General features: G+C 45.2%; 1 pseudogene across 1 annotated transcript; it reads right to left on the bottom strand.

The window, feature by feature from the left end:
- Positions 1-11,489: 11,489 nt before the first annotated feature.
- LOC309550422 (mitotic checkpoint serine/threonine-protein kinase BUB1 beta-like) lies at positions 11,490-14,312 on the bottom strand (annotated as a pseudogene). The gene has a single exon. The product of its transcript is annotated as a mitotic checkpoint serine/threonine-protein kinase BUB1 beta-like (transcript).
- Between the last annotated feature and the right edge of the window lie 6,128 nt (positions 14,313-20,440).

Raw genomic sequence — 20,440 nt, 5'->3', positions numbered from 1 at the left:
GGCTGCGGGCATGGTACAGGGGGAGATGTCTGAGGCTGCGGGCATGGTACAGGGGGGAGATGTCTGAGGCTGTGGACATGGAACAGGGGGGAGATGTCTGAGACTGCGGGCATGGTACAGGGGGAGATGTCAGACTGCTGGCATGGTACAGGGGGAGACGTCTGAGGCTGCGGGCATGCTACAGGGGGAGACGTCTGAGGCTGCGGGCATGCTACAGGGGGAGACATCTGAGGCTGCGGGCATGCTACAGGGGGAGACGTCTGAGGCTGCAGGCATGCTACAGGGGGAGACATCTGAGGCTGCAGGCATGCTACAGGGGGGAGATATCTGAGGCTGCGGGCATGCTACAGGGGGAGACATCTGAGGCTGCGGGCATGCTACAGAAACATAGAAACATAGAAACATAGAATGTGTCGGCAGAAAAGAACCATTTGGCCCATCTAGTCTGCCCAATATATCTGAATCCTATGAATAGTCCCTGGCCCTATCTTGTATGAAGGATAGCCTTATGCCTATCCCATGCATGCTTAAACTCCTTCACTGTATTTGCAGCTACCACTTCTGCAGGAAGGTTATTCCATGCATCCACTACTCTCTCAGTAAAGTAATACTTCCTCATATTACTTTTAAACCTTTGCCCCTCTAATTTAAAACTGTGTCCTCTTGTGGTAGTTTTTCTTCTTTTAAATATGCTCTCCTCCTTTACCGAGTTGATTCCCTTTATGCATTTAAATGTTTCTATCATATCCCCTCTGTCTCTTCTTTCTTCCAAGCTATACATGTTAAGGTCCTTTATCCTTTCCTGGTAAGTTTTTTCCTGCAATCCATGTACTAGTTTAGTAGCTCTTCTCTGAACTCTCTCTAGAGTATCTATATCCTTCTGGAGATATGGCCTCCAGTACTGCGCACAATACTCCAAGTGAGGTCTCACCAGTGTTCTGTACAGCGGCATAAGCACTTCTCTCTTTCTACTGCTTATACCTCTCCCTATACATCCAAGCATTCTGCTGGCATTTCGTGCTGCTCTATTACATTGTCTTCCCACCTTTAAGTCTTCTGAAATAATTACTCCTAAATCCCTTTCCTCAGATACTGAGGTCAGGACTGTGTCAAATATTCTATATTCTGCCCTTGGGTTTTTACGCCCCAGGTGCATTATCTTGCACTTATCCACATTAAATTTCAGTTGCCAGAGTTCTGACCATTCTTCTAGTTTTCCTAAATCCTTTTCCATTTGGCGTTTCCCTCCAGGAACATCAACCCTGTTACATATCTTTGTGTCATCAGCAAAAAGACAAACCTTACCATCGAGGCCTTTTGCAATATCACTTATGAAGATATTAAACAAAATTGGTCCCAGTACAGATCCCTGAGGTACCCCACTGGTAACATGACCTTGTTCTGAATGTTCTCCATTGACTACAACCCTCTGTTGTCTGTCACTCAGCCACTGCCTAATCCACTCAACAATATGGGAGTCCATGCTCAATGACTGCAGTTTATTGATAAGTCTTCTATGTGGGACAGTGTCAAAAGCCTACAGGGGGAGACATCTGAGGCTGCGGGCATGCTACAGGGGGAGACGTCTGAGGCTGCGGGCATGCTACAGGGGGAGATATCTGAGGCTGCGGGCATGGTACAGGGGGAGACGTCTGAGGCTGCGGGCATGCTACAGGGGGAGACATCTGAGGCTGCGGGCATGCTACAGGGGGAGACATCTGAGGCTGCGGGCATGCTACAGGGGGAGACATCTGAGGCTGCGGGCATGCTACAGGGGGAGATGTCTGAGGCTGCGGGCATGCTACAGGGGGGAGATATCTGAGGCTGCGGGCATGGTACAGGGGGAGGTGTTTAGAAGCTGTGGAGGGGTCTTACCTGGCCGTGATGAGAGGCACACGCCACTGCTGGGCCACTGCAGTTTACTTTAGATTTAAAAATGGCGCCCCGCCGGCGCCATTACATCACTGCTGACAGAGAGGACAGGAGGCGGGACTGCTGATTACTTAGCTGAGAGGAGACAGGACGGGGAGGAGGCGGGGCGGAGGTGGGACGAAGTTCTTAGCTGGGAGGAGGCGGGATGCAGAGAAGACATCCTCGGGTCTGAGAGGAGGCGGGCGGAGGCGGGACGAACTGCTTAGCTGGGAGGAGGCAGGATGGAGAGAAGACATCCTCGGGTCTGAGAGGAGGCGGACGCGGGACGAACTGCTTAGCTGGGAGGAGGCGGGACGGAGGTCGAGCATAATTGTAATAATGCAGAGCTTGCTGATTACATTTTTTCTCTACCTCCGTCCGTCCCGTCTCCTCCCAGCTAAGCAATCCGTCCCGCCTCCTCTCAGACCCGAGAATGTCTTCTCTCCATCCCGCCTCCTCCCAGCTAAGCAACCAGTCCTGCTGCCTCCTCTCTGTCAGCTGTGTATTAAATTTTAGAACACCGGCACTGTCACTGGAGCTTCGGCGCCCCTCCTCCGCCTCAGCTCGCGGCGCCTGGGTGCGATGCACCTCGTGCACCCGCCTCGGACCGGCCCTGCCAGAGCAAGTGGAATAATCCATCCAGGGCTTTTTTTCAGCTGGAACTTGGTGGAACTCAATTCTATCACCTCTGGCTCAGGCCCTCTGCTGCCTACTCACCCCTATCACTTGTAAATACAGAACTCCAGCTTCTGTATTTATAAGTGACAGCTTGTCTCCCAGCAGCTCCCACAAATATGATCTCCTGAACAGCTCCTACTGAATGCAGGATGGGGACAAGGGAGATGCAGGTGCCCGGGGCTCAGTGCAGATGGGGGGGTCGTGGTTGAGTTCCTGCACCTATTTTCTGAGAAAAAAAACCCTGGATCCATCTATGTTCACCCAACAAATACAATTCAAAATACTAAAAACAACATACAAAGTCATCCACAACTCTATATCACCAGCCTCCCCTCAAAATATCACCCAAACCCTCCTCTTTGTCTCTCCTCAAGACCGCCATGCTCCAGTACTCCTCCAGAACCTCTGCTGTCTTTTGGGACTCCTTACCCTAATTTGTCTGGCTATCTCCTACTTTGTCTCTAGGTAATCCCTGAAAACTCATCTCTAAAGCCCTGTACACAATAGTTGTTTTTTTCAATTCAACCCAGCAGGGCTGAACGAAAAAACTGACAGCTCAGGCGGAGCTGCTGTACTAACTATTCGATGTTAGTACAGCGATCTCCCATGCTGTTCTACTGTGTTCTGAAAGGGGGTATTGCCCCCCACCAGAACACTCCAGTCAGTGCTCTCAGCCATTGGCCAAAAGCGTTAACCAGGAGCCGGTTGGCAGAACTTTTTTGGTCATGGCACTCAGCAGGATGTTTGCCCACTGAGCGCCCCTCAATACACTGCGCACTGCACAATGCATTCTAAGCCCTGATTGGGCAAAGCTTTGCCCAATCAGGGTGCAGTGAATAGCTGGTTGTTAGGGAGCGGGGGGGGGGGGAGGTTGAGCTGGCTGCGGCATCCTTTACAATGGATGAGTCATCAGCTGTAAATGAGCTTTTCGCTGACAGAGGCATGAAAGCAAAAAACATTGCCAACAATAGAGAAATCTATAAAAAAAAACATGTGGGTCCCCTTCCAATCCATACCAGGCCCTTTGCATCTGGTATGGATTTTAAGGAGAACACCATGCCAAAATTAGGAAAAAAAAACACAGTGGGGTCCCCCCACAAAATCCATACCAGACCCTTAACCGAGCATGCAGCCTGACAGGCCAGGAAAGGAGGGAGGACCCCAAAGCACCTTGTCCCCATGTTTTTGGGACAAGGGCCTCTTACCTACAACCCTGGGCTGTAGTTGTGGGGAGTCTGCAGGCAGGGGGCTTATCGGACCCTGAAAGCCCCCTTTAACAAGGGAGCCCCCAGATCCCGGCACCCTATATTTAAATTAGTATGGGGTACCTTGTACCTATACTCATTTACCAAAACAAAGTGTCAAAAATAAAAATTTGGACAATTCATTTAATAAAACTTAAAAAACAATGTCCCCCCATGTAGATCCATTGTCAATCATGATGCTCGAAAAAAAAAAGCTCCGCCTGCAATGAAGGCCAATCGCTGAATGCCTGTTCTCCCATTTGACAGTTCTTAAAAAAGTAAGGGGCAGGGCCCCCTGGTGGCATCACCTGGTGGCACCGACCCATGTGGAGTCACCAACCCAGCATTTAAGATTCTGATAAGCCCCCCGCCCACAGACCTACTGCCCAGGATTGTCAAGAAAAGGCCCTTGTCCCCATCAACACAGTGACAAGGTGCTTTGGGATAGGGGGGAACCCCAAAGCACCCCCCATATTGAGGGCATGTGGCTTGGTATGGTTCTGGAGGGGGGGGGTGCTCTCTCTTATCACCCCCTTTCCTGGCCTGCCAGGCTTCATGCTTGGATAGGAGTCTAGCATGGATTTTGGGGGGCACCCTACACCATTTTTTTTTCTATTTTGGTGTGAGGTTTCCCTTAAAATCTATTCCAGACCTAAAGAGCCTGGCCTGGATTGGAGGGGGGTCCCCCGCACCATTTTTTTTTAAACATTTTTCTATTGCCAGCAATGGCATTGTGTAGCAGGCAATTTAAATGTTATTATTTTTTCTTTATATGTGTCAGTTTTGCTGCATGGTACAGATGTGCTACTTTACAGGCAGACACCCCCCCCCCCCCGGCACTATATTTAAAGGAATTTTTCATTTTTATATTTTACTTTGGGCATCATTGAAGTCATTGCTTCTTTAAAAACAATCTTTTTGAAAAAAAACATTTGCATTAATACATGTATAGAACCTGCTGCAGCGAAACTGACATTTGTAAAGAAAAAAAAAAAAAGACATTTAAACTAAATATTGCGACTGCCAGCCATTGCAGGCAATAGAAGAAAAAAATGAAAAAAAAAAAAAAAAACGGTGTGCATACAAGGGCCCTTTTCAGCATGTTTATTAAATTCATACAGTTAACTTATGATTCTACCTAAGCATCTGTAGCCCTAAGGCACTAGTACAAATGCAAATGTTCTGCAGTTGATAAACAAATTCCAACAAGCACAGTTAGATGCAAATAAGTTTATTATTGAGTGAGTGTCCTAGATTAATGAAAGTTTGCTTATACATTTTTAGTGGTAACCAAGGTAGGCGGGAGAATAGTGATTTTGTGCTAATAACACTGGGCAGAAAAGATCTTTGATGTTACCCAGATGATGACTTGTTGACTAAGATCCACAAAACAAGATTGTACATTCCAGTGTGGAAGAAGAACTTTGCAATTTATTTTTCAGTAAAATATTTCAAATGTTTCATTATGATACTTCTGATCTGCCGGCATGAAAAATATAAAAAGCAGCACAGATGTTTGTTCTTATAATAAGTTATCCTGCAGTTTGTTTTAGAATTCAGTCTTACATAATATAAATATTTAAAAAACAGTTAATTTGGCTACAAATGTCTGCTAAATGTTTACAAATGTAAGGTTGATTGTACACTGTTAGGGCTCTTTCACACACGGAGTCTGCCAATTTTTCTCAGCGGGGGATCGATCCGCCGATCCCCCACTGAGCAGGCGGATGACAGCTGTGTATCTAAGCTGTGTGCGAAGACAGAGCTGTCAGGTCCCCATTCATCTCTATGAGGGAATCGGATGGGAACGGACCGTCTGTCCGTTCTCATCCGATCCGCCAGACGGATGGAAAATAGGGTTTCCATCCGTCCGGTTTTGACGGATCAGATCGGATGTCAGCGGACATGTCTCCGCTAACCTCCAATGCCCCATAGGGATGCATGGGGTGTCCGTTCAGATCCTCCAAAAAAACTGACAGGCGGATCTGAATGGACTCCATGTGTAAAAGGGGCCTTATATTTTTTTAGGGATAAACAAACAAAAAGTTATCAGATTCCTCCACCCACACTATAAAGCATAGATGGATTTTGGGCTTTTTTTTTTGGCTTTTTTTTTATCAGAAAATAGGTGCAGGAACTCAACCACGACCCCACAACAGCCCCCCCCCCCCTGCCCAACACACACACACCCTCCAAACCGCATCAAATAGGCTGTGGTCAAATTTCGCTAACCGTGGGAGGATCCTAATAGGGTGCTAAATGTCAGGAGTGCATTAGATACCAAATCTAGCAGCAGGCTCAGCAGGGCCAGATTAACATAGGGGCTATTGGAGCTGCAGCTCCAGGCCCCTACCTTAATATAGGCCCCGGGTTGGCCATATTCACTGTTAACGCTCTTCTGTCACTTGTAAACACAGAAGTCTGGCTTCTATGCTCGCTTCCCCAGGCAGCTCCCTCAGAACCTCCCCACACAGCGCGAAGGCCGGACAAGGAGGGACAGTTGCCGATGCATGGATGTGTTTATGGGCTTCAGAGACAGCATCCCATGTTGAATTAGGCATGCATGGCTGCACCCTTCCTCCTCTGGGTGCATGCCAAGGCACGGCCCTTAAGGCCCTTCAAAATCCTCAGCACCAAGCCCATGATGCTCTTAATCCGGCCCTGAGACTCAGGAGTTTTGAATGTCTAAATAAAATAGCTGCTTTACTAAAGGGGAAGTCCACCCTAACAATAAAATCTCTACATCTACAGACATCCACGATCTAAGACTAACCTATCTAGCCCTGTAAAGAAGAAATCAGTATACATACCTTTTTTGAAGCCGATTCGGTCCGGTCTCCAGCGGCGGAAGCTCTGCAGAGGAGGCAGCCAACAACCGCTGTAAAATGAATGGGAAGTGACATCACCTATAGAGTTACTATAGGGCTTCGGTTATCAGCTACCTCCTCTGCACCCGCCTCCACAGCGAAGCCCCCCGCTGACAGCTCAGCATGGGACCGGATCACATTGGCTTCAAAATAGGTATGTACAGTGCCTTGCGACCTTTTGCCACATTTCAGGCTTCAAACATAAAGATATAAAACTGTAATTTTTTGTGAAGAATCAATAACAAGTGGAACACAATCATGAAGTAGAACGAAATTTTTTGGATATTTCAAACTTTGTTAACAAATAAAAAACTGAAAAATTGGGCGTGCAAAATTATTCAGCCCCTTTACTTTCAGTGCAGCAAACTGTCTCCAGAAGTTCAGTGAGGATCTCTGAATGATCCAATGTTGACCTAATTGACTAATGATGATAAATGGAATCCACCTATGTGTAATCAAGTCTCCATATAAATGCACCTGCACTGTGATAGTCTCAGAGGTCTGTTTAAAGCGCAGAGAGCATCATGAAGAACAAGGAACACACCAGGCAGGTCCGATATACAGTTGTGGAGAAGTTTAAAGCCGGATTTGGATACAAAAAGATTTCCCAAGCTTAAACATCCCAAGGAGCACTGTGCAAGCGATAATATTGAAATGGAAGGAGTATCAGACCACTGCAAATCTACGAAGACCTTGACGTCCCTCTAAACTTTCAGCTCATACAAGGAGAAGACTGATCAGAGATGCAGCCAAGAGGCCCATGATCACTCTGGATGAACTGCAGAGATCTACAGCTGAGGTGGGAGACTCTGTCCATAGGACAACAATCAGTCATATACTGCACAAATCTGGCCTTTATGGAAGAGTGGCAAGAAGAAAGCCATTTCTTAAAGATATCCATAAAAAGTGTCGTTTAAAGTTTGCCACATCCACCTGGGAGACACACCAAACATGTGGAAGAAGGTGCTCTGGTCAGATGAAACCAAAATCAAACTTTTTGGCAACAATGCAAAACGTTATGTTTGGTGTAAAAGCAACACAGCTCATCACCCTGAACACACCATCCCCACTGTCAAACATGGTGGTGGCAGCATCATGGTTTGGGCCTGCTTTTCTTCAGCAGGGACAGGGAAGATGGTTAAAATTGATGGGAAGATGGATGGAGCCAAATACAGGACCATTCTGGAAGAAAACCTGATGGAGTCTGCAAAAGACCTGAGACTGGGACGGAGATTTGTCTTCCAACAACACAATGATCCAAAACATAAAGCAAAATCTACAATGGAATGGTTCACAAATAAACATATCCAGGTGTTAGAATGGCCAAGTCAAAGTCCAGACCTGAATCCAATCGAGAATCTGAGGAAAGAACTGAAAACTGCTGTTCACAAACGCTCTCCATCCAACCCCACTGAGCTCGAGCTGTTTTGCAAGGAGGGCAAAAATTTCAGTCTCTTGATGTGCAAAACTGATAGAGACATACCCCAAGTGACTTACAGCTGTAATCGCAGCAAAAGGTGGCGCTACAATGTATTAACTTAAGGGGGCTGAATAATTTTGCACGCCCAATTTTTCAGTTTTTTATTTGTTAAAAAAAGTTTGAAATATCCAATAAATTTCGTTCCACTTCATGATTGTGTCCCACTTGTTGTTGATTCTTCAAAAAAAATTACAGGTTTATATCTTTATGTTTGAAGCCTGAAATGTGGCAAAAGGTCGAAAAGTTCAAGGGGGCCGAATACTTTCGCAATGCACTGTATACTGATTTCTTCCTTACAAGGCTAAATTTGATAGGTTAGTCTTAGATTGTGGATGTCTATAGATGTAGAGATTTTAGTGTTAGGTTGGACTTATCCTTTAAAGCTGCATTCAATTCAAAATATAATATATTGCAGCTTACCAATCACTACATTTAGTGGCTGCATTAGTTATCATTTTATAGGGCTTTTTTCCATCTGTTTTCACCTGGTGATCTTGCCAATTACACACCTCCTGTATTAGAGTGCCTCCACTCTTGATGAAGGAGCACAGGGGCATCTTTGAACAGCAGCATTGGGAGGGGAATGTTAGAAGCACTACAAATAAAATATTAAAATTAAACTGAATACTAGCTAACACTTTATAAGCAGTTACAGCAAACGTTTTTTTTCCTTTTGAGATAAAGGTTTTACATGAATAAATAATAGCTGACCATTGTAAGCACCCCTGTCAGGGGTAAAGGGTTTGTCTTAACCATGTAACTACATATGCAGAACAGTTTGTTCTGTTGAAAAACAACAGCCTTACTGACCAGATCACCAGATGAAAATAAAGGAAAGAAAACTAATGCAACCATCACATCTAAGAATTGGTAAGCTGCAATATAATAAATGTTTGCTTTTTGGTTAATATTGCTGTAGCTTTCTGTTGATAAATTGAGCATATCAAGGGCTCATATAGATAGGCGTTCTTGTCAAATGCAACCTTTTCCATCCGAACGTTGCTGATTAAACGCATGTGGTAAAAAATGCAAAAAGCAGCGTTGGACTTTGTGCCTGCATTTCAAATGGACCTGAAAAGATATTCTACACCTGAAGAAGCACATTGCAACATAAAGCAGGTGAAACGCAGCCTCTGAACTTACATCTACACTATCCATTGAAGTCAATGGGAATGTGTTGGTCTGCGTTCAAAGTGCATTTAAAAAGCACATGTGGGGTGGGCAGCTTTTCTGCACGTGGGGGTATCTTACTTTGGGAAAGCACTCATCAAGTCACTACACACTGTTGACTGATATGTGTTGTATTAGGAGGGGCATCACTGAACCCATGCCCTTTCCACCAGTCCGGTGTACCTCTGTTACCTCACTCCCAGTAACAGAATGGGTTCCCCCCGGTGCACATAGCGCAGATCTCATGTGTGCACTTGTTAGCTCCTTCACTCTTGTACCATGTAACCAGGGTCATGGATCTCCGTAAGGGCTTATTCACACTTGACTAAATTTGTAACTCTTAACAAATGCTCCTATAGCAGTAATGTGCTTTAGTATGGGCTTTAGACTCGCGTTAATGCACTTTAGTATAGGCGTTAAACTGGCATTAATGCGCTTTAGTATGGGCGTTAGACTGGCGTTAATGCGCTTTAGTATGGGCGTTAGACTGGCATTAATGCGCTTTAGTATGGGCGTTAGACTGGTGTTAATGCGCTTTAGTATGGGCGTTAGACTGGCGTTAATGCGCTTTAGTATGGGCGTTAGACTGGCGGTTTACAACCGTTAATGATGAGTTAAAAATAATCCCCAAACGCCCTATGCATGGTTTTGACGTGTTTAATGCACATTAAGGTGACTATTTTTTTTTTTTTTTTTTAAAGGGAAGTGACATTACAGGAAATAAACAATCTGAGGTGTGGCTTGTCATGGTGAATGTTTCCTGTGCATGATCCATTAGCAGGGAAGGCAGCAGCATGAATTCCTTTACTATGTGTTATCTCATGTTTGGCTTCCTGCATATGATGCAATTAGCTGAGCGGAGGAAGAGGAGAAGGGCATCCAGGTGCTATTGGGTACATCCAGTTGTCTCTCAGAGATATTCTGAAGGGCACTTTCATGCCCTGTATTAAGATTTACGCACCTACCCTTAGAAGTATTATGACTATGCCCAGATGAAAATAACATCCTTTGATGTACTGCTGAAGATTCTTAGACCCTTGTTGATACGCAATAGAGCCATATTGAGGCTTCCAGTGTGTCCAAAAGAACGTCTATTAGTCACACTGCAGTAAGTAATCCAAGGTGACAAAAGTAGGCCACAGTTCTGTACGCATTGCTGTCTTTTACTAATTTTAACATGCTGCAACCACACCACAACTGCGCTGCAAACACCTGCCAGCAGAGCGTTACCATAGACTTGAATAAAGTAGATAAAAGGCTTCAAACTCCTCCAAGCTTGACATGAGACTTCAATTTTGAAGCAAATCGACGCAACGCTAAAGCTTCATGTATCAATAATGTGAACAGCACTGTGTGCTATGCATAGTATCATTTGCACTGCTTTCAATGCCAGTGTGAATCCAGCCTAAGGAGGACCTGCCACCTATACCAGTTATTAAGCTTACAGACTGGTTGCATAGTAGCCTGTTCTCGACCTTGGTTTCCCATAGCAACTGTATATCCCACATGTGCTATTCTAACTCGGATTGTTGTGATAGTGATCTAACCCTTGTGAGACCTCTGTGCCTGGCCTGTATAAGCAGATACGGTCACTGCGGACAATCCTCCTCAGATAGCTTGAACTCACCAATACTAGTTTCATCCAAAAGCTGGTTTATTCTGAACATCACACAACAGGAATACAGCAGAATGAATGGATTTCAGTATTATGCAGTCAAAAGATGATGCTTTCCTTAACTTAGCATGTGGATACAAGAGTCCCTGTTACATGAGGTAAATGCAATCAGCCATGACACAGGAAGTACAGGAAGAACAGGGGTGGAGTTTACATACAAGGAAATGATGTATCATGCTCACAGGAGGAACAAGAACATTACCAAAAATGGCCAGAAGGTGGCAGCAAATACCTACCCATGGAAAAATACATGGTAAATAAATCACAGAATATACTATGTAAATTGCATCTACAATAATGAGATTATTAACTGTGTAACAGCACACTCCACGTCTGACATTGTAAATGTCACTATTTTATACCATAACGGTAGTTATACAAGTGCAAATAAACAACAGTGCAATTTGCTTGATGTCTTGAGAACCTGAAAGACATAAAGAAAAACATGCAAAAAATGCAACAAGTTATAACATTAACGTCCAAGACTCTTCCTTCATATCTTTGAGTTCTTTTAAAACATATGATGGAGATTCACTGTCCTTCTTTTCCAAAATATTGAATACGGAGTTCCAAAGTTCCTCACGCCACAAACTGGGAAATGCTTTGTTGATTTTCCATACTGAATCTTCATGATGAACCTCCAAGCACTTGTAGAAGATCATTAAATGTACCACATTTGCAATGCCAAGAAGATCCACCTGGTAAGGTGAAGTTCGGCCAGCTAGAACCTGCTGCCCATATTCAGTTTGTGCTGTGGGGAAAGCTTTTGAGGTTAGTGTAGGGCAGAGCCGCATGTCCATGCTGTGGGAGAAGTCTGTTGGTTTGATGCAACCATTCATCTCCGTGCAAGAAGTCAGGTCAAAAATCTTGTTGTCCAGCAGAAGAGTTTCTGTCCTCAGGTCTCCATGAATGATTTCTACTGAATGGAGTTTTTCTACAAGACTCAGCAAATTGTATGCAAACAGGATAACGACCTCCTCAGTCAAAGTCTCTCGGTCTTCAAGTATGTCCTGAATAGTAAAGTGAGTGGTATCCTTATAAACAATGAAACAGCCTTCCTGGAAGAGGAAGCAGTCACTTTGTTCTAAGAGACCACTGTTAAAGACCTCCCTGAGCCGTTCGGTCAGTTGCTGTGTTATATAGAAATCCCACGGAACTGGCTGGAAGTCCATCTTAATAACTACCCCCTTTACACTTTCCATCTCCTCATCAGATAATGTTGCTTTAAAAAGGTTTCTGCTCTCTCCTATACTAACTTTACCTCTTAGTTGATATGTTTCACCACCAAGGTGTAACTCTTCCTGGTCCTCCAAAAAGGGCATCTGTCTGGCCTCTTGGTGGATATGCTGTAATGTCAATAGTTCAGAAGTGGGCAACAGCAAGTTTTTGTGCAGCTCCTCTAAATCCACAGAGCAGTCCAGTGCACGTTCAAATACCCCTGACATCTGGCCTGTAGGGTCGAACGTTTCTTGGACAAGCAGAGTCTTCGAGGTCAGCAGGCTAGTGGATCCAGTAGAGACAGAAGACACAGAGGAAGGAGTATCCTCTCTACTGGCTTCTAAAATTGGGCTTAACTTTTTGGGACAAACTTGTCGGAAAGACTCCTGATACACTGGAGTTTTCTCTCTAAATAGAAGCCTTCCCAGATCAGATGAGTTGCTTTCTTCTGACTCATCCTTGCCCTTGTGAAAAGGTGTGGACGCCAGCTGAGCAGCTCTTACAAAGTCACAGGTGTCCTCTGGATCTGCAAACAAAGTCTTGTTCCGGTCTGACCCAGACACTATAGCCTCTTCATTCAGGGATTCAATATAATCAAGAGTGTCTGTGAGTGGGACATCGTCATGAACAACAGGTGCTTTTGAAATGGCAGCAAGTGGACGACGGGCTGGTGGTGGCACGTTATTCAAACTTTGCGAGGCAATGCTAGGCTGTGCTTCACATGTTTCATCATAAATGGTTCATTAGAGGACAGCGTTGATTACAAGTCAGTACATTTGGGTTGGTTTTGATCCAAGATATTAATGCTTGGTGACAGAAGAGCAGGAAGGGTGCATCACACAGGATCCACATCATCTTTTTTTGAAGGTGTGCAATCGCTGGATGCTGCGGTCTGCTCAGATTGAGGCTCACTTTCCACTATCTCCGGAATTCTATTGGACCCTTCAGCTGGTGCTGCCTCCATGCCCACTTGTTCTTGGTTTTCAGTGCATGAGCCTTTTAGCCTCTTCTCCAACTCTTCAATCTGCCTCTCCATCTCCTGTCTACGTAGAGCACTGGCTAGGAGATCTTCTCTCTTCTTGCGAACTTTTGCCACGGATTTCCTCGATTGAAAACTCTTCCACTCCAGCATAGACTTTGTTTTTACAGTACATAACCATCTCCTCTTTCCCTTGTGTGCAGCTCTGCAGCCTCTGTAGAGGATCCTCCTCCTTGCTAGACTTCCGAGCACTCAAGACACTAGTAACTGAGGGGTTAATCTTGCATGGTGTGACTGTCTGTGGCTCGGCCAATTCATCCACATAGGGTGTGAAGCTGGGAAGACTTGGAGTTGAATCATGGCTGGAAGTCTGATGGGTGCTGCGCAGTGGCCTGCCAGAGTTCCAGGGCCCTGCTTTGAGTTCATTTTCTTTGGCCCGTGATTGAGGCAATGCTGCCCAGGGTTGAGCAGCAAGTGTTGATTGACTTTCAGGGACATCAATGCCTGTATTTTCATCAAACACAGCAAAACCAGTCCGGCTGGGGATTTGTTGCGGGGGAGCCATCGGAGCGCTAAAACTCTGGCTAGAGCGTTTTAGGTTATCTCCCACTCTGCTCACTGGAGCTCTTGCTTTGTTGTTTCCTCTGGCTTTTAAATCCACCAGAGAGCTGCGCTGAGGTTCAGAGGATACAGACTCCTCAACATCTTCATCAGCAAGACTCTTTAACACTTGACGAGAAACCCGGTCCTGGAACTGTCTGTGACTGGCCTCCAGTTTATCCAGAGGTTCAGCTCTGCGTTGGATGCCATCCAAGAATACGGAATCCGCTTTCTTGAAATTGCCTTTGGCTTCATAATGACGAGGGCATCGTTTGAAGTGGGAGGCACGTCCATTCCCCAATATGTAAGTTTTGAAGGAGCGGATCTCAGATGACATACGCTTCCTGTCTAAGCATACATCGCCCACTATTACCCAGCCTAGGTCAAGTCTTTGTCCATAAGGGGCGTCGTCAGGTCCATCACACTGGTCGCGCACTTTATGTACTCTGAGGATGTCTCTTCCTAGGAGAACCAAAATTTCAGCATTCATGTCCATTGCAGGAATCTCATCAACAAGGTGCCTTAAGTGAGGATGGTGAGTCTCTTGCCTTTCATCTGTGGAGTGGGAATCTCTTGCCTTTCATCTGGTATCTGGTCACACTCAACTAATGTTGGTAGGGGTATACCCTGTCCCCCTTTGATGTGAGAAACCATGAACCGATCCACTCTTCTGCCAAAGGCCTCTACACGACCAGAACAGGTTCTAAGAGTATACGGTGTGGGATGACCCTCTATGCCAAAGATCTCAAAGAATTTAGGCTTAACCAGGGATCTATTGCTCTGTTCATCTATTATGGCATACATCTTAGTAGCTTTCTCAGGATGGTCCTTTGGGTATATCTTGACTAGGCATACCTTGGCGCAGCATTTGTGATCCAAGCCTTCTCCACAGACTTCTGTGCATGAAGAGAGAACATTATCCTTGGCTGGAGCATGACTTTGTTGCTCCCCGCCATGACTTGAGGCAGGTGAGGAGGTAGGCGGCTGCTGTAACTTGTCTGGAAGTGGAGTAGGAAGCATAGCTGTAACATGTTTGTCGCTGCTGCATTCTGTGCACTTGATGAGGGCTTCACAGTCTTTAGCAAGATGGCTATAAGAAGCACAGCACTTGAAGCATATTCCAAGTTTCTGGAAAATCTCCCTGCGCTCTTGTAGAGCCTTTGCCCTAAGTCCACGACATTTCTTAAGAGGGTAAGGCTTCTTGTGAATAGGACACTGGCGATTAGGGTCTTTATCTTTGTCAACCACGCACTCATCACTAGGTGAGGTGACGGAGGGTGAGATGTCTGTCCTCTTGACAGATATTGCTTTATTAAAGTCTCTACGTTTAGGTGCTGTGTTATCATACCTTGATAATGATGAGGATGAAGCAGGCATGTTGGGTTCACTGAAGCTGAAGCTGGGGTCATTTCTCATCCAAGCTTGATCACTAATGAACCTGCAAAAGTATGAGAATGGAGGAAAAGATACATTATAGTCTCTTTTATACTTTGATCCTTGTTGTGCCCATTTCTCTTGTAGGCTGTATGGCAGTTTAGACACCACTGGGTTGACACCATGAGCAGTGTCCAGGAAGCTTAGTCCAGGTAGACGTGGATCTCTCTTTGACAACTCTAACTCCATGAGGAGGTCACTTAGATCTTGCAGCTTGCAATGGTCTTTGTTTGATATTTTTGGAAAGTTTCCCAGTCTCTTGAATAGAGCACTTTCTATGGCTTCAGAGCTACCATAAGTTTGCTCAAGTCTTGCCCATGCAGCAGAAAGACCTGCATCTGGGTGGTCAACATGTACTGTTCTCAGTCTCCTAACGCGATCGGAAGATTCTGGTCCCAACCATTTTATGATCAAATCAAGTTCTTCCCTAGCAGTAAGGTTGAGATCAGCAATAGCAGCCTTGAATGTTGCTCTCCAGGCCCTGTAGCTCTCTGCATTATCGTCAAACCTTGAGAGGCTTGTGTTAATGAGCTCACGGCGCACCATATATCTGGCAAAGTCATTCAAATCTGATTTCTCACTCTTTGGTACCAAAGTAACTTGTGGAACCCCTTGGTTGTGAAAGTTCTCTGGTGATGTAGGGTGAGGTTCACCAGGGTAGAATGATGTTGCATGAGCGTTTAACTTTGGTTTAGTCTCTAAGGCTTGTGCTGGCGGTAGCTTCAGATGCAGCTTGTCACCGAAAGTCACATTGTTGTTTGCAGGAGAAGATGTGGTTGGCTGCATAGATGTACCTGTATTGTAGACTTGAAGAGGCTCAGGCATATTGTGTTGAAAGGTCTCCGTGTTGAGAGTCAGAACAGTGTTGTTTGTAGGAAGTACAGGAGATGACTCTGTATCTTTGCAAATGTTATGCTTTAGTATATATTCACTGGTGCGTTCAACTGGATCTTCCAGTTCTGCTGGGATAAGACAGTCCAGATTAGTGCTTTGGCCCATTGCTTGTTCGAGGACTTTTAGCCTTGCCAGGGAAGCTGCTTTCTCACCTTCCATTTGCAGAATCTTTATTTGTGCTTCTTCATCTGCTTGCTTTCTTATAAAAGAGCTTTGCGCCTTTTTTGCTTCAGCATCAGCGCGGGCCTCAATAAGCTTATCACTTGTTGAATTTCTGGAGCGAGAGCATCTAGAAGAAGGTGCAGTGCGCTTGGTTGAGGTGGATCTGTGAGATCTGGTCTCCAGCAGATGAGCTATGCGGAGTTCTGCCTTAAGTTTAGCATTTTGCACTTCAAGATTCCTTTGTTGGTTTAGTGCATTGGTCCTGGTCAGTTCTGCTGAAGAATCCTCTATATTAGAGTCCTGCAAGAAGGCTGAGTATTTTACAGACAACCGCTTATAGCGTTCATATGCGGCACATAGGCGATTTACAGAGTCTCTTAATTCAGCTGGTTGATCAGTAAAATTTGCCAAAACTCACATGCAGTGTGAGGTTCTGTCCCAGAGGTCTGACAGATTACTGGAGAACTCATCTCTAGTTGCTTCATAGTTTTCTCTGAGTTTCTGTGTCGGTTTTATTATACGTTTGGCTTTTACACTTTGTTCTGTAATATCTGCTGGATCTGTTCCCTGTGCACCTTCTGGTTCAGAGGCATGATGTATCTGTATTGTTTCTGCCATAAAAGAGTGTTCAGAGCCTTGGCTAGACATTTTATATTGTTTTGCAAAAAATGGTACTGTCTCTTTAACCACTTTAATACAGGGCACTTCCCTCCCTTCCTGCCCAGGCCAATTTTCCCCTTTTAGCGCTGTTGCAATTTGAATGACAATTGCGCGGTCATGCAACACTGTACCTACACCAAATTTATGTCATTTCCCCCCCACAAATAGAGCTTTCTTTTGGTGGTATTTGATCACCTGTGCGATTTTTACTTTTTGCTAAACAAATAAAAAAAGACCGAAAAGTTTGAAAAAAAAAAAAAAGTTTTTTTGTTTATGTTATACAATTTTGTAAATAAATACGTTTTTTCCTGCTTTGATGAGCACTGATGAGACTGTACTGACAGGCACTGATGAGGAGGCACTGATGGGGTGGCACTGATGGGGTGGCACTGATGGGGTGGCACTGACAGGCGGCACTGATATGCGGCACTGATAGGTAGCACAGATATGCAGCATTGGTGGGCACTGATAGGCGGCACTGCTGGGCACTGATAGGCGGCATTGATGGACACTGATAGGTGGCACTGATGGGCACTGATAGGTGGCACTGACGGGCACTAATGGGCACTGATAGGCGGCACTGGTGGGCTCTGATGGGTGGCACTGACGGTCGGCACTGATGGGCACTGATGGGCACTGATAGGCGGCACTGGTGGGCAATAATGGGCACTGGTGGGCGACACTAAAGGATAGCAATGATGGGCATTTGTGGGCAGCACTGATAGGGAGGACACTGGTGGGCATCACTGATGGGGAGGGCAATGGGGGGCTCCCTGAGCCCTGATTGCCATCCCTGGTGGCCATAGTGGGCATCCCTGGGGTCATAGTGGGCATCCCTGGGGTCATAGTGGGCATCCCTGGTGGATCTAGTGGCACCCCCCCCGAGGGTCTGCACTGGTAATCAATGATCTGATTACCAGTGCTGACCCCCCCCCTGTCAGGGGAGCCGCCGATCGGCGCTCCTTTGCTCGTGCCTGTCAGGCACGAACTAAGGAAAGCCAATCAACGGCTGTTCCTATTTACTATGTGACCAGCCGTGATTGGACGCGGCTGATCACATGGTAAAGAGCCTCTGTCAGAGGCTCTTTACCGAGATCGGAGATGCAGGGTGTCAGGCTGACACCTCGCATCATCGATCGCCGCTCTGCGCGCCCCCGGGGGGCGCCCAGAGCTGTGTTATCCTGCCGCCGTCATATGACGTCCGGTCAGGATAACACAACCACATTCCCGCCGTCAATTTGTAATAGGGCGGGCGGGAAGTGGTTAAGAAACCACACAGCAGCTCAGACGCCAGCTTAGACAGGTAACACAGTTCAGTGTAGAGAAACAGCTTCAATGTTCACATGAAGTGCAGTTAGAATGCAGTAAGAACAGATCATATGCAGTGCAGTGAGCTTCAGCCACCATGTGCTTCATAAGATGGGGAATGGGACTGAGCTAGATTGTAAATTATGCTCTCACATATACACAGCAGCTGCAGGAATTCTATGCATCTTTTGACTATTCTGACTCGGATTGTTGTGATAGTGATCTAACCCTTGTGAGACCTCTGTGCCTGGCCTGTATAAGCAGATACGGTCACTGCGGACAATCCTCCTCAGATAGCTTGAACTCACCAATACTGGTTTCATCCAAAAGCTGGTTTATTCTGAACATCACACAACAGGAATACAGCAGAATGAATGGATTTCAGTATTATGCGGTCAAAAGATGATGCTTTCCTTAACTTAGCATGTGGATACAAGAGTCCCTGTTACATGAGGTAAATGCAAGCAGCTATGACACAGGAAGTACAGGAAGAACAGGGGTGGTGTTTACATTCAAGGAAATGATGTATCATGCTCACAGGAGGAACAAGAACATTACCAAAAAAGGCCAGAAGGTGGCAGCAAATACCTACCCATGGAAAAATACATGGTAAATAAATCACAAAATATACTATGTAAATTGCATCTACAATAATGAGAATATTAACTGTGTAACAGCACATGTGCTTTATTGACCCAAGTTCTTTTAAGTACTTCAGAACCAACATGCATCCCTTTGAATAACTTCAGAACTGGCTCATAACAGTTGATACAACACAACAACACAGTCCATAATAAACATTTGAAATACACTATCTATTCCTAGCTAGCTTCTCAGGCATACCTCTACAAGGTAGTACTCTACAGCTGGCATTTTCCAAGTCTTGGGTTTTCTCTGGACCTATGGTGCCTCAGAGTTACTGCAAGGTGCAGCAGTCCCACTCCACACAAATCAAAATATGTCCTGCCCCATCAGTTGATAAGAGAGCCCGGAACCTAGCCTTCCCTGTATCTATATCACTGCTAGGTAGGCTAGATCCAAAATGCCAGGGAACAGCAGCACACACATTAACCCTTTCCCCCAGCCTGGGCCAGCCATTAGCAAAAAACATACTCTTGTGGGCAACTTGTCTCAATGCATAAAACACAGGAAAATAAAACCTGCCTAAACAAGCACCAAAGATACATGTCAACCTTTCTGGGTCTTTATACCTGTTCAGCATAAAAACAAGTACAGCATTAAAATAGTAATACAACTGTCTACAGCTCAAAGCTCACAATGGAATCACATATCAAAAATCTAAACCCTTACTAGATGAGATTTATTTGTAAAAACCTCCTGTGCAAATAAATATACAAATCAATTTCTCAATATTCCAAGTCCATGCATAAATCAATAAAAAAATTTCTATTGTGTGGTGTATATATATCAGAAAAATTCAAAAAGGAAGTCCAACAAATTATTTTCTGAGGAAAAAACTTTTGTGCAAATAAATTCTCCTTAAGTTGATGTGCAACGTGCTCTTAATTACGTTTATAATATGGTGACTAATAAAGTGCAGGTGCTTCAAAACCTTCTTCCCGTGCAGTAATTTATACGTTGGGTAACTTACCAGATGAAGTGGGTCTCATATATCTTATAATATTGAGACCAAAAACGCTTAGTGGTAAGTCCCCTTTAAGCCTCTCCTGTTCCGTGGTCTCTCTCCCCAGCGTTTTTATAAGGCCGCTCCGATGGAAATTAGGAGGAAGAAAAAACTCAAGATAGTGTGATATTGTTGAGATTAAGGTTTAATCCAAAGAATAAAGGTTTTTACAACGTTTGGTAGCAGGCACCGGCAAGGAGCTAAAGTGCTGGTGTCCGTGACATTCAGTGCAAAGCATGCAGAGTGGCGAGCGGAGGTAAATCCGGCTTGCGTTCCAATAGTCAGGTGACTTACGTTGTGCGGTCCACGTTCTGACGCGTTTCGTCACATCCGGTGACGTTTTCAAAGGCTGTGGACGCGCTTCCCTTCTATTCTGATTTATATAGCAGATTTGTCTAAAACCGCACCTACTTCACGGCGCGGTTTATACATGGGCGTATGAATCTCCTCCTCTTTATTATCATACCGGAAGGAGATAACCGTGTCCCCGTACTACATTTTAGAGTGGGGCTTCC

The sequence above is a fragment of the Pelophylax lessonae genome, assembly GCF_965119305.1.
Source record: "Pelophylax lessonae genome assembly, chromosome: 3".
In the NCBI taxonomy this organism is placed as follows: domain Eukaryota; kingdom Metazoa; phylum Chordata; class Amphibia; order Anura; family Ranidae; genus Pelophylax; species Pelophylax lessonae.
Note: the sequence above shows the minus strand (reverse complement) of the source record. Positions and strands in the feature narration are given on the sequence as shown.